Source organism: Panthera leo, chromosome A3 (genome assembly GCF_018350215.1).
Source record: "Panthera leo isolate Ple1 chromosome A3, P.leo_Ple1_pat1.1, whole genome shotgun sequence".
NCBI classification, from domain to species: Eukaryota; Metazoa; Chordata; class Mammalia; order Carnivora; family Felidae; genus Panthera; species Panthera leo.
The window spans coordinates 13,767,879-13,780,765 of record NC_056681.1 but is presented as its reverse complement, the minus strand read 5'-3'; positions in this window follow the sequence as shown (position 1 = coordinate 13,780,765).

Sequence of the window (12,887 nt, the reverse complement as noted above, 5' to 3'; positions counted from 1 at the left end):
TTATGTTTATCCGTTTTGTATCTTTACGTCCTCATATGAATAAAGTCCTATGATATTTGCCTTTCTCTGACTAATTTTGTTTAGCGCAATACCCTCCAGTTCCATCCACGTAGTTGCAAAGGGCAAGATTTCATTCTTTTTGATTGCCGAGTAATACTCCATCGTATACATATACCACATTTTCTTTATCCATTCATCCATCGATGGACATTGGGGCTCTTTCCATACTTTGGCTATTGTTGATAGTGCTGCTATAAACATGGGGGTGCGTGTGTCCCTTCAAAACAGCACACCTGTATGCCTTGGATAAATACCTAGTAGTGCAGTTGCTGGGTCATAGGGTAGTTCTATTTTTAGTTTTTTGACGAAGCTCCGTACTGTTTTCCAGAGCGGCTGCACCAGCTTGCATTCCCACCAGCAGTGCAAAAGAGATCCTCTTTCTCCGCATCCTTGCCAACATCTGTTGTTGCCTGAGTTGTTAATGTTAGCCCTTCTGACAGGTGTGAGGTGGTATCTCGTTGTGGTTTTGATTTGTATTTCCCGGATGATGAGTGATGTTGACACGTGATGTTTTTTTTCACGTGTCGGTTGGCCATCTGGATGTCTTCTTTGGAGAAGTGTCTATTCATGTCTTTTGCCCATTTCTTCACTGGATGATTTGTTTTTTGGGTATTGAGTTTGATAAGTTCTCTATAGATTTTGGATACTAACCCTTTATCTGATACGTTGTTTGCAAATATCTCTCTCATTCTGTTGGTTGCCTTTTAGTTTTGCTGATTGTTTCCTTTGCTGTGCAGAAGCTTTTTGTTTTGATGAGGTCCCAATAGTTCATTTTTGCTTTTATTTCCCTTGCCTCTGGAGACGTGTTGAGTAAGAAGTTGCTGTGGCCAAGATCAAAGAGGTGTTTGCCTGCTTTCTCCTCGGGGATTTTGATGGCTTCCTGTCTTATGTTTAGGTCTTTCATCCATTTTGAGTTTATTTTTGTGTATGGTGTGAGAAAGTGGTCCAGGTTAGTTTTTCTGCGTGTTGCCGTCCAGTTTTCCCAGCACCACTTGCTGAAGAGACTGTCTTTATTCCATTGGGTATTCTTTCCTGCTTTGTCAAAGATTAGTTGGCCATACATTTGTGGGTCCATTTCTCGGTTCTCTATTCTGTTCCATTGATCTGAGTGTCTGTTTTTGTGCCAGTACCATACTGTCTTGATGATTACAGCTTTGTAATACAGCTTGAAGTCTGGGATTGTGATGCCTCCTGCTTTGGTTTTCTTTTTCAAGATTGCTGTGCGGGCTATTCGGGGTCTTTTCTGGTTCCATGCAAATTTTAGGATTGTTTGTTCTAGCTCTGTGAAGAATGCTGGTGTTATTTTGACAGGGATTGCAAAAATTTTTTTCTTTAATTTTTTTTTTTAACGTTTATTCATTTTTGAGACAGAGAGAGACAGAACATGAATGGGGGAAGGTCAGAGAGAGAGGGAGACACAGAATCTGAAACAGGCTCCAGGCTCTGAGCTGTCAGCACCGAGCCCCACGCGGGGCTCGAACCCACAGACCACGAGATCATGACCTGAGCCGAAGTCGGACGCCCAACCGACTGAGCCACCCAGGCACCCCCCAAAATTTTTTTTCTTAAATAAATAAAAAAAAAAAAAAAGGAAAAAAGAACCCTAAGGGTTATAGCCTCCATTATCAGGGTACCAAGAGAATTCGCTGAACTATATTTAAGAAATGTTTTAGGTCAATAAAGTAATAATAATGACCATTGAGGGAAGAACAATAATATTAAATTAATAATACTCATTGAGTACATGATTAGTGTGTGGGTTCCATCGCTGTACAAAGACTGAAAAAAGAAGAGTAGATTTTTCTCTCTCACTTAATGGTCCATATACTCGACGAGGCCAACAGCTCTGTGGGTGGCTCTAACTTGTTGCTCAGTATCTTCAACATGTGGCTTTCACCAGGAGGACCAAGACAGCTGCCTCAGCTCCCAGGAGGGAACAGAGAGGCAAGGCGCTCTCTTTCCCTTTCAAGGTCTTGATCCCGGAAGATGCCTCATTGGCCAGAACCTTATCACGTGGTCGCATTTGGCCGCGAGGAAAGCTGGCAAATGTAATCTTTATTTTGTTAAAGTTTATTTATTTTGAGAGAGAGAGAGAGAGAGAGAGAAATTGTAAGTGCGAGTGGGGGAGGGGCACAGAGAGAGAGAGAAGTGGGGGTGGGAGGAGAGAGACTCCCCAAGCAGGCTCCACGCTGTCAGCACAGAGCCCGCTGCAGGGCTCAATCCCACGACCCTGAAATCACGACCTGAGCCCAAATCCAGAGTTGGAAGCTCAACCCACTGGGCCACCCAAGCGCCCCTGGCGAATGCGATCTTTAATTGGGCAGCCCGGGGCTTCCTTCCGGTCACGTCTGGCAAAGAGGAGTCTGTCCTCATTACTAGCAATGCAAGTGCACGTTTTACATTTACACACACAGTCTTGTGTCACGGGGTTCATTTGGTTTCTTTTTTTTTTTCACTGCATTTGCAAGATCGATTCACGTCTCTATGAAAAACTAGTCTGTGCCTTCCAGGGGCTTTCCCAGACGGGGTGCATCAGGCATATTTAACCAATGCACTCCCCTAGCGAGGCGCCCCCACCCCTGCCTCCACCTGCACCTGCTGCTTCTACATGTGTCATTGCCGGGGGCATCTGCGTGCACGTGTCCTGGGGACCGGATGAGCCGTTCTGTGGACTCCATCCCCAGGAGAGGAGGCGCCCGGTCATGGGGACGTGGGTGGCCCGGAAGGCTGGGTTGCCTCCCACAGAACTGCTCCCAATCTTTGCTCCCACCAGCTGTCGCGGGGGTTTCTGTAGTCTCCCACAGGTATTTTGTTCATCTGCGTTACACCTGGAGTTGGACATCTGTTGTTTTTGCCAGGCTATATCCATTCTTCCTTATTCCGGTCACTGGACCCTAGGTTTCTTTTGGGGAACCATCGCTAATCTCAACCCACCTGATTCAGATGGCTGTGGCCTTGCTGTCTCACCTTCTAGTTGATAGGAGTGGGCACTGGCCAATCAGAATCTTGCAATTCCCAGTCATTCAGGTGAAGGCAGGTGACTGACGCTAAGCCAAATCAGAGCCGACTCAGGACTTCTACTGGGACTGTTGGGGGAAAGGTGCCCTCTTTCCCTGGGAGTGTCTAAGCCGGTAAGTCAGGAGCTGCTGGAGGCCATCAATGCTACTGTCTCAGGGGGAAAGCTGCTTGAGGGTGAAGTCTTTGCAGAAGAAAGCATCTGAAAGATGACTAAATCATGCTGTTGTTGTGTGTGCCCCTGGAACCAACCATGCCTGAAGCAGGTTCACAGTGAAGCTTATAATTCATAAGCCAATGAATGTATATTGTTTTTTTTGAAATTTTATTTTTATTTTTATTTATTTTTCAGTATATGAAATTTATTGTCAAATTGGTTTCCATACAACACCCAGTGTATTGTTTTTTTTTTTTTAAGTTTTAAATTTATTTTAAGTAAACTCTGTACCTCACGTGGGGCTCGAACCCACAACCCTGAGATCAAGAGTCGCACACTCCTCTGACTGAGCCAGCCAGGCCCCTCTCATTTTCTGCTTTTTAAATTTTTTATTATTTTTTAAAAATTTTTGATTAAAAATTTTTTTTAAATGTTTATTTTTGACAGAGCATGAGTGGGGAGGGGCAGAGAGAGAGGGAGACCCAGAATTCGAAGCAGGCTCCAGGCTCTGATCTGTCAGCACAGAGCCCGGTTGGGGGCCCGAATTCATGGACTATGAGATTATGACCTGAGCTGAAGTCAAGCGCTCAACCGACTGAGCCACCCAGGCGCCCCTAATTTTGATTTTTTAATGTTTTTGTTTGAGAGAGAGAGAGAGAGAGAGAGAGAGAGCAAGCTGGGGAGAAGGGCAGAGAGAGAGAGAGAGAAAGAGAATCTTAAATAGATTCCATGCTCAGCATGGAACCCAACACAGGGCTTGATCCAACGACCCTGGCATCATAACCTGAGCTGAAATCAAGAGTCGGACACCCAACTGACTAAGCCACCCAGGCACCCCTATGTTTTTTTTAAGTAGCCTCCACACCCAGCATGGGGCTTGAACTCAGAACCCTGAGATCAAGAGTTGCACACTCCACTGACTGAGTCAGCCAGGAACCTCATTCTCTGCAGAAGCCTATTTGAGTTGGGCGAAGGAAAGCCATGACCAAGAGAATTCAGACTAACTACCCCACTGCCGAGCACATCGTAGGTCACAGAAGAAATGTTTGTTGAATGAATGAGTCCATGTGTGGGAATACATTAGACATCAGAAATAGCCACCCAGTGTTATATGCCCCCACGAGTTCTCCAGGAGTTCAGATGAAATAGTACTGGGAAGGCCCATTAATAAGAAAATGGGCCTCAAAAAATCCCTTTTTTTAAATTCAAATCTTCAGGCTAAGATATATGTAAGCTCATTCACCATAGTTTATTTTTGTTCCTTTTGTTTCCAGACAATGACCAATCGCTTCCTCGTTAAACGAGGAAGGTATCTGACACCCCCCCCCCCCATCGTCCCCCTAGAGGGATGGAAAGGAGACGAGCAGGTATAAGACTTTCTGTTCTGCAGCTTTTCCAGGGATGTTTCCCTTTGTGCTTGTTTTTACGAAGAGTGTGGTACTGAGAGATCCTAAGAGTGAGCACATTAGTGCCATCCATTCTTTCTATGTGTATTTATTTATTTAAATAATCTCTACACACAATAAGGGGCTTGCTTGAACTTGTGACCCCAAGATCAAGAGTCTATGCTCTTCATTTTTTTGTGTTAGAGAGAGAGAGAGAGAGGCCCCAAGCAGGCTCCCCACTGTCAGCACAGAGCCCAGCTCGGGCCTCGACCCCAGGAACCGTGAGATCATGACCTGAGCCGAAACCAAGAGTTGGGACACTCAGCTGACTGAGCCACCCCAGGCTCTCCTGGCCTTTGGATTTTTTTTAAAAAAAGATTTTATTTTGGGGGCACCCGGGTGGCTCGCAATGGAGCCTGCTTGGAATTCTCTCTCCCCATGTTTTCCTCTCCCTCACTGGCATGCTCTCTCTCTCTCTCTCTCAAAGAAAACAAAAGAAAAGAAAAAAAAAGATTTTATTTTTAAGTAATCTCTGCACGAAATGTGGGGCTTGAACTTACAACCCCCAAATCAAAAGTTGCATGTTATACTGTCTGAGCCAGCCACGTACCCCGTGCCTTTGGATTTTTCGCTCATAAACAAAAGTTATACATAGAGAAAAAAAAAGTAATACGTGTAGTTTATTTTTTTAATGTTTATTTTTGAGAGAAAGAGAGAGAGCGTGAGTGGGGGAGGGGCAGAGAAAGAAGGAGACACAGAATCCAAACAGGCTCCAGGCTCCAAGCTGTCAGCACAGAGCCTGATGCAGGGCTCGAACCCACAAACCATGAGATTGTGACCTGAGCTGAAGGTGGACGCTCAACCAACTGAGCCACCCAGGCGCTCCAATAGTGGAAGCTTCTTTGCTCACTCTGTAGCAGTGCAGGAGAGATTAAAAGTGCCTGACAATTGTCAGTGGGATGTCCAAGTCCCTACAGAATTCGGGGATCCCTGTATAGTCCTGGGTAAGAGGAGGAAAAAGCCACCTGGGTGATACAGGTGTAATTGGCCCCTCATGGCACTTAGGTGACTTGGGTGGTCCCTTTGAAGATCAGCCTCTGTGATGGGAGCCTGGAGGGGAGGGTCTGATTTGTTTTCATCTCTATTTTTAAGCCCCAAATTTCCAATTCATTAAAAAAGAAACCTGGGGGCACCAACTCTCAAGGAGCCCATTAAGGTTTGACTCTGGGGAATTGGCTTTTGAATTGCCAAGCAAAATGAAATCATAAATATAATTATGTCATTGTACTGTTGTGTCTAAGTAGCTTAAGAAATGAATCTGTGAGAGTTGGGGGGGGGGGGGGTCTACAAACAGCGGACAACCTGATTCAGAGTGGCTTGTATTTTCTCCCAAAACAAGGAATCTGGAAGTAGGTAGCTGCTGTTGCTGGTTGAATGGTACCAGGGTCAGGTGCTCTGTGATCCCCTTGGCCTTCAGCTCATGGTGCAGCAACATGGCTGCTGTAGCTCCAGGCATCGCGTCAGTGTTCAAGGCAGGAAGAGGTAGGGGAGGGGCTGGAGCCAGTCGCATCTGTCCCTTCTATCAGGAAAACGAACATATTCCTGGAAATCCACCAGCATAGTTGGCAACGAGCTGCAGAGGAGCTTTCCAGCTTCTAAAACAGGAGGAAGAGGAGAGTCAAAGGTTGGGAGCAGTTGCTGGCTTAGCCTGCCGGCTGGCTGTGTCCGCCACAAGAAAACTCAGAAAACCCACAGTGTTTGGAATATTGAAATCTCTTGTCCTTCCTTCGGGTCTTGCACCTAAATGATGGACGCTGAAATAATTTTTCATGGCTGTGTACACCCACAGGAGACCGAATAGTAATTCACTACGTGAGTTATTAAGGGTTATTAAAATGCAGTATTCATGAACTAAAATTAGCCAACTTATCCACACCCGTGTTCTGCCAAGTCCATCTGGCTACCGCTCAGTGCTTGATGGCCTTGCCTTTGCATAAGTAGCTGAAATTCGTACAATTTAAGGAAAAGACACTTTGTTCTTGGTGTTATCTTGAATGCGTTATGGTTCTCAACAGCAGCTTCTATTTCCTGTGGACTAAAAGGTATTACACCCCATCGCGGGTTGAATTGTGCCTTCCCAAAAGGTAGGCTCAAGTCCTAATCCTCTGCTTGTGAATGTGACCTTATTTGGAAATAGGGTCATTGCAGATGGAATCAAATTAAAATGAGGTCACTCTGGATGAGCGTGGGTCCTAATCCAGTGACTGGAATCTTCAGAAGAAGAGAAAACAGGCCTTCGTGCGCTGCTTATGGGAATGTAAAATGGGGCAGCGGCTGTGCAAAACGGTTCGGCCCTTCCTCCAAAAGTTAAATATAAAATTACCAATTTTATGGTAATTTTGACCATACTATGGAATTATGACCAATTCCACTCCTAGGGATAGACCCCAAATAATTGAACACAGGTATTCAAAGAAATACCCTTGCGAACAAATGTTCGTGGCACCACTATTCACGAAAGCCAAAAAAGGTAGAAACAACCCCAATGTCCCTCAACTGATGAATGGGTAAACGGAAGGTGTTATATTCGTACACTGGCCCATTATCCAGGCTCGAAAAGGAAGGAGGTACTGATACCTGTGGATCCAGTGTGGATGACCCTTGAAAACACCAGGCTAAGTGAAAGAAGTCACACGCCTCCTGTAGGACGTCGTTGGTATGGAGTGCCCAGAATGGGTGAATTCACAGGAAAGGAAAGCGGATTAATGATCGCCAGAGGCCAGAAGGAGAGAGGCATGGAGAATGACACAAACAGGCACAAGGTTCCTTTTAGGGTGAGGAAAATATTTTAGGCCTAGGTGATGAGCTAGGTAGTGGTGATACAACGCTACGATTGTGCTAGAGATCACCGATGGTTAAATTTACGCCATGTGAATTTCACCTACATTTTGAAGGAGAAGGAGGAGCAGGGGGAGGAAGGAAAGAAAAAGAAAGAACCATGAGAGTTATTGCTTGCGGCCATATGAAAAAAATCCTTATACATTTCTATACGGTTACAGCCTTCGGGCAGGATCTTTTAACATTTTTTTTATTTTTATTTTTATTTATTTTTATTTATTTTTTTTTAAATTTTTTTTTCAACGTTTTTTTATTTTTATTTGTGGGACAGAGAGAGACAGAGCATGAACGGGGGAGGGACAGAGAGAGAGGGAGACACAGAATCGGAAACAGGCTCCAGGCTCTGAGCCATCAGCCCAGAGCCCGACGCGGGGCTCGAACTCACGGACCGTGAGATCGTGACCTGGCTGAAGTCGGACGCTTAACCAACTGCGCCACCCAGGCGCCCCTTAACATTTTTTTTAAAGTTTTATTTATTTAAGTAACTTCTACACCCCGTGTGGGGCTCGAACTCACAACACCAGGATCCCACGCTCCACCAACTGAGCTAGCTAGGCGCCCCAGGATCTTTTAACATTTTTACGTTTCTACGGGATGGCTTCCACTCTTAGGAACCGATGGATATAGGTGAGGGAAGGTTTACATGGTATCATTCACAGTGGCAAACATAGTGAACAAAGCAGGTGCCTGGCTGGCTCAGGCGGTAGAGCACGCGACTCTTGATCTCGGGGTGGTGAAGTCAAGCCCCACGTTGGGTGCGGAGCTTACTCAAAAGAAAAAACTCAAACAAAAAAGGATTAAAAAAATGGCAAAGCAAATATTAATCCTTAGGGAGTGGTTGAATACATCATGGTACGGCCACACCACAAAATAGAAGCACCCCGCCCCCCCCCCCCCCCCCCCCCCCATATTGCACAATCACTGACGTGCTTTCTGCCAGGTCACCTGGAGGGATTTCTGACACTGTTAAATGAGAAAAGCAAAGTGCAAAAAAAATGAGGATAACATGATGTCATCTATATAAACTCCTGTGTATTCGGTATAAATCTACATGTGTCTCTATGTGTGTTTGTGTATCTATCTGTGTCCAAACACATAGGGGTACATGACTTCGTATAAAATTACGTATACCCCTATCTTTATAGGGGTATATGAACTAGAGGCGAGGAAGGGAGAGGAAAAGGAGAAAAGGTGGGAGGAGGAGCTAACCAGAAAAAAGGAAGAGAAACAGGACGATTTCCCTAGAAAAGGAAACCCGCCCAATACATACGATATGGTCACCCTTATGATTGTATGCAAAATTATGCACGTGTGCATAATATGCACGTATAAAAACTTTCAATCATAAACTTACTTTTAATGCATCCTAATGAATCAAACAGAACTAAACACAGAATTAGAATTACTATTGCCTTGGCTTCCTCATTATCAATTAATCCGTGATGCCTCGTTCGTGCGGAATGTAAAGCTGCATATTTGCATGAACGATGTTTCTGGTGTATAATTTTCCACTTATCTGGCATTATAATATGTATGCGTTAGGATTCAAGTATGAATTATTCAGCATCTCCCCCCAAATATATCCCGAATCTTCCATATTAATTTATGTGATTAAATAATTAATATAAGTGCTTACAGCATCCCTGCCCCCAAAAGAAAGAGCGTTCAGTTCTTCGCCTCCCGGGCAGCTGAGGTCCTCAAAGGAGATGGCCTTTGCCCACTGGTTTCCCCGGACTTTTATGACGCGGAGAACGAACTAGGAGACAGAGGGGAAGCTATGGAGCAGATGTCTGTATTTTCACCCGCTGGGCATTCGTCAAAGGGACCACCCCGCCTACATCGCCATCCCATTTGGTTCCTCTAGGTCCACGTCTGGGATCAACTCCTGCGGTGGATGCGCACCACGGGCCTACCCAATCAGAGGACATTATTCATCTGGCCACTGTGATTGGTTCAGGGCTGGACACATGACCCGAAGCTGGACCAATCAGAGGATTCACTGACTACCCTGGGCTGCTGAAACTGTCAAGGGCGCGCTCCTTTCTTAGAACTGTCTTCGCTCCCGCCCGGAGAGAGGCAAGTCCGTCCAGGGAGAGGCAGCGCAGGAGGGAGTGAAAGATTCTGGTGACCAGGTTCTGCCAGGGGTGGAAGACGGAATTACTTTGGACATTTTATTTCAGTGCTTCAAGTCGTAGTAAATAGTCCCCCCAAGTTAAAAAAAATTTTTTTAACTCAGTTTGAGTGTGATTCATTCACGGTTGCAGAAGGGGTCTCAAGTCAAGGGGAGAAAGGATGAAGAGCTAGACCAGTAGTGTTCAAACCTCGATGCGGAACACCTAAGCCTTGGTGCCTCAAACACAGACTCTGACCTAACTGGCTGGTGGTATGGCCTTGGCATCCAGATTTTTAAAAAAGTTTTATTTATTTATTTTGAGAGAGAGACAGAGAGAGAGAGAGAGAGAGAGAGAGAGAGAGAGAGAGAACTCCATTAGGGGAGGGGCAGAGAGAGAGAGAGAGGGAGAGAGAGAATCCCAAGCAGGCTCCAAGCTGCCAGTGCAGAGCCCAACGCGGGGCTTGAACTCATGAACGCAAGATCATGACCTGAGCCAAGATCAAGAGTCAGATGCTTCACTGACTGAGCCACCCAGGTGCCCCCCAATTTTTTTTTTTTTTAAGATTTTATTTTTGGGGCACCTAGGTGGCTCGGTCGGTTTAGCGTCCAGCTTCGGCTCAGGTCATGATCTCACAGTCGTGAGCTGGAGCCCCAACTCGGGCTCTGTGCTGACAGCTCGGAGCCTGGAACCTGCTGTGGATTCTGTGTCTCCCTCTCTGCCCCTCCCCCATACACACACACACACACACACTCTCTCTCTCTCTCTCTCTCTCTCTCTCTCTCTCTCAAAAATAAATAAATAAATAAATAAATAAATAAATAAATAAATAAAGATTTTATTTTTAAGTAATCTCCACACCCAGGGTAGGGCTCAAACTCACAACCCCAAGACCAAGAGCATGTTCCACTGACTAAGCTAGCCAAGTACCCTGGCATCCAGATTTTTCTAAACTGTCAAGATGTGCAGCCAAACTTACGAATCAGTCAGCCAGGTTAGGTGCTTCTCCTTTTTCTTTCTTTTTAATGTTTTTTTTAATGTTTATTTATTTTTGATAGAGCATGAGCAGGGGAGGGCAGAGAGAGAGGGAGATCCAGAATCCTAAGTAGGCTCCAGGTTCTGGGCTGTTCGCACCAGAGCCCGGCGTGGGGCTTGAACCCACAAACCGTGAGATCATGACCTGAGCTGAAGTGGGTTGCTCAACCGACTGAGCCACCCAGGCGCCCCGAGAACCTCTCGTCTAACAGGTTGAGAGGAGGGAGGAGAAGAGCTTAGGTGAGGGGGTGAAGGCAGGGCTTGGTAAACCAGGAGTTGGAACCGTTGAAAGGCATGGGGTGGGGGTGAGAGGAGGCCAGAAAAGACAGGGACTTCTAATTAGTATGGCTGGGAATTTCTTTCAATGTTCTTGAGAGATATGTATGCGAAATGCAGCTCCTTTTTAATGTCTTTTGGCTGTTGAACTGTTTCCTTTTTTTTTAAGTTCATTTAAAAATTTTTTTTAGTAATCTCTACACCCAACGTGGGACTTTAACTCACCACCCCGAGATCAAGAGTCCCATGCTCCACCGACTGAGCCAGCCAAGTGCCCCTGTTGAACTGTTTCTTGAATATGACATCTCCAAGGCTAAACCCACATGGGTCTCTGAGTTTGTGAAGCTTTGCAATTGTCCAGCTACTCTCCACTGTTGTCACTTTTTTTTTTTTTTTTTTTTTGGCCCATGAGAAAGTGAACACGGGTGAAGGGCCACGGAGATTTTGCCCCATGGAGTGGGTCACAGTCCAGAGAGTTAGCTTCTGTGGAAATGAGGAAGTTGAGGGGTGTTGTGGAGCCAGAAAAAATGGTTTACCCTGCAGAGACAATACATTTTTTTAACGTTTATTTATTTCTGAGACAGAGACAGAGCATGAGGGAGGGGCAGAGAGAGCGAGGGAGACACAGAATCCAAAGCAGGCTCCAGGCTCTGAGCTGTCAGCCCAGGGCCCGATGCGGGGCTTGAACTCACAAACCGTGAGATCATGACCGGAGCCGAAGTCGGTCGCTCAACCGACTGAGCCATCCAGCCACCCCTACCCTGCAGAGACAATATTAATTGATTTAGCACCGCAGCAAGTACTGTTTTGTATTGTTTGTGGTACTGTGATTCTTCATCTGAGCTCTCTCCAGACTCGTGGCACATTCATCATGGGCAGGAATCTTGGCTTCTGGTTTTTTGTTTTGTTTTCCCTTTATTCTTTCTTTCTTTAAATATTTCCTCAACATTCACCATGTGTCAAGCCCTGTTTGAGGCTCTGAAGATACAGCTACAAGTCAAACCAGACCATAGCAAAGATAGCTGGTTGATGGCTAGTAGCCGTTTTCTCCCTTCTTTCTTTAATAATAGAACTCATGAGTTTCAGCCGGCACAAGATTGTCCGGTTGATGACTACATTTCTGAGCCTTTTTTTTTTCTTTTGGATCTAAGCGTTCACGTAACTGAGCTCTGAGATGTTCGTGTGAGTTTATGTGAGATGTGAGCAGAAATGATGTATGCTCATTTCAGTTCATGCCCTTAAGAGGAATGGATATGTTCCCTCTTTGCCCTTTCTCCTGCCTTTTACCATTGGCTGGGATGCAGATGTGATGGCAGGAGCCAGTGCAGCTACCTTGGATGCAGAGATTGAAGCTCTGTGTTGAGTTTGCCAATGCTAGTAACCTAGAACCACCTAAGTCTGGATTGGTAAGTGAGAGAGAAATAAACTTGATTTTTGAGCCAAATAAAGCCAATAAACTTAAGGCCTCTTTGTTATAGCAGCCAAGATCTAGTACCCAAACTAATAAGTCCCTAATCTCCACCTCTAGTGGAGGCAATTAAAAACAAAACAGGGAGAAGTGCTGAGACAGAGATAATCCCTTGTTGAGGTGGGGCTATAAATTAGGTCATGCACAGCATAGGCTGGGATGCTGGTGACAGATCAGTGATTAAAACAGTAAAACATCCCCAAATCAAGGCAAAACTCTGCCCAAATGGATCTTACAATCTAGCGGGGAGAGATATATTGTCTCACAAAACAAGAAATCCAGAGATAGGTGGCCTGGTGCTAGTGGATACAGAGGTTCAATACTGTCTTCAGGGACCCATACTCTTTCCATCTCTTTGTTCTGCTGTCCTTACAGTGTAGACCCTGTTCCCAGCGTTGGAACATCACAGTTACAATATGGCTGCCACAGCTCCAGGCATCACGCCACGTGCACATTATCCTAGTGGAGTAAAAGAACAGGGA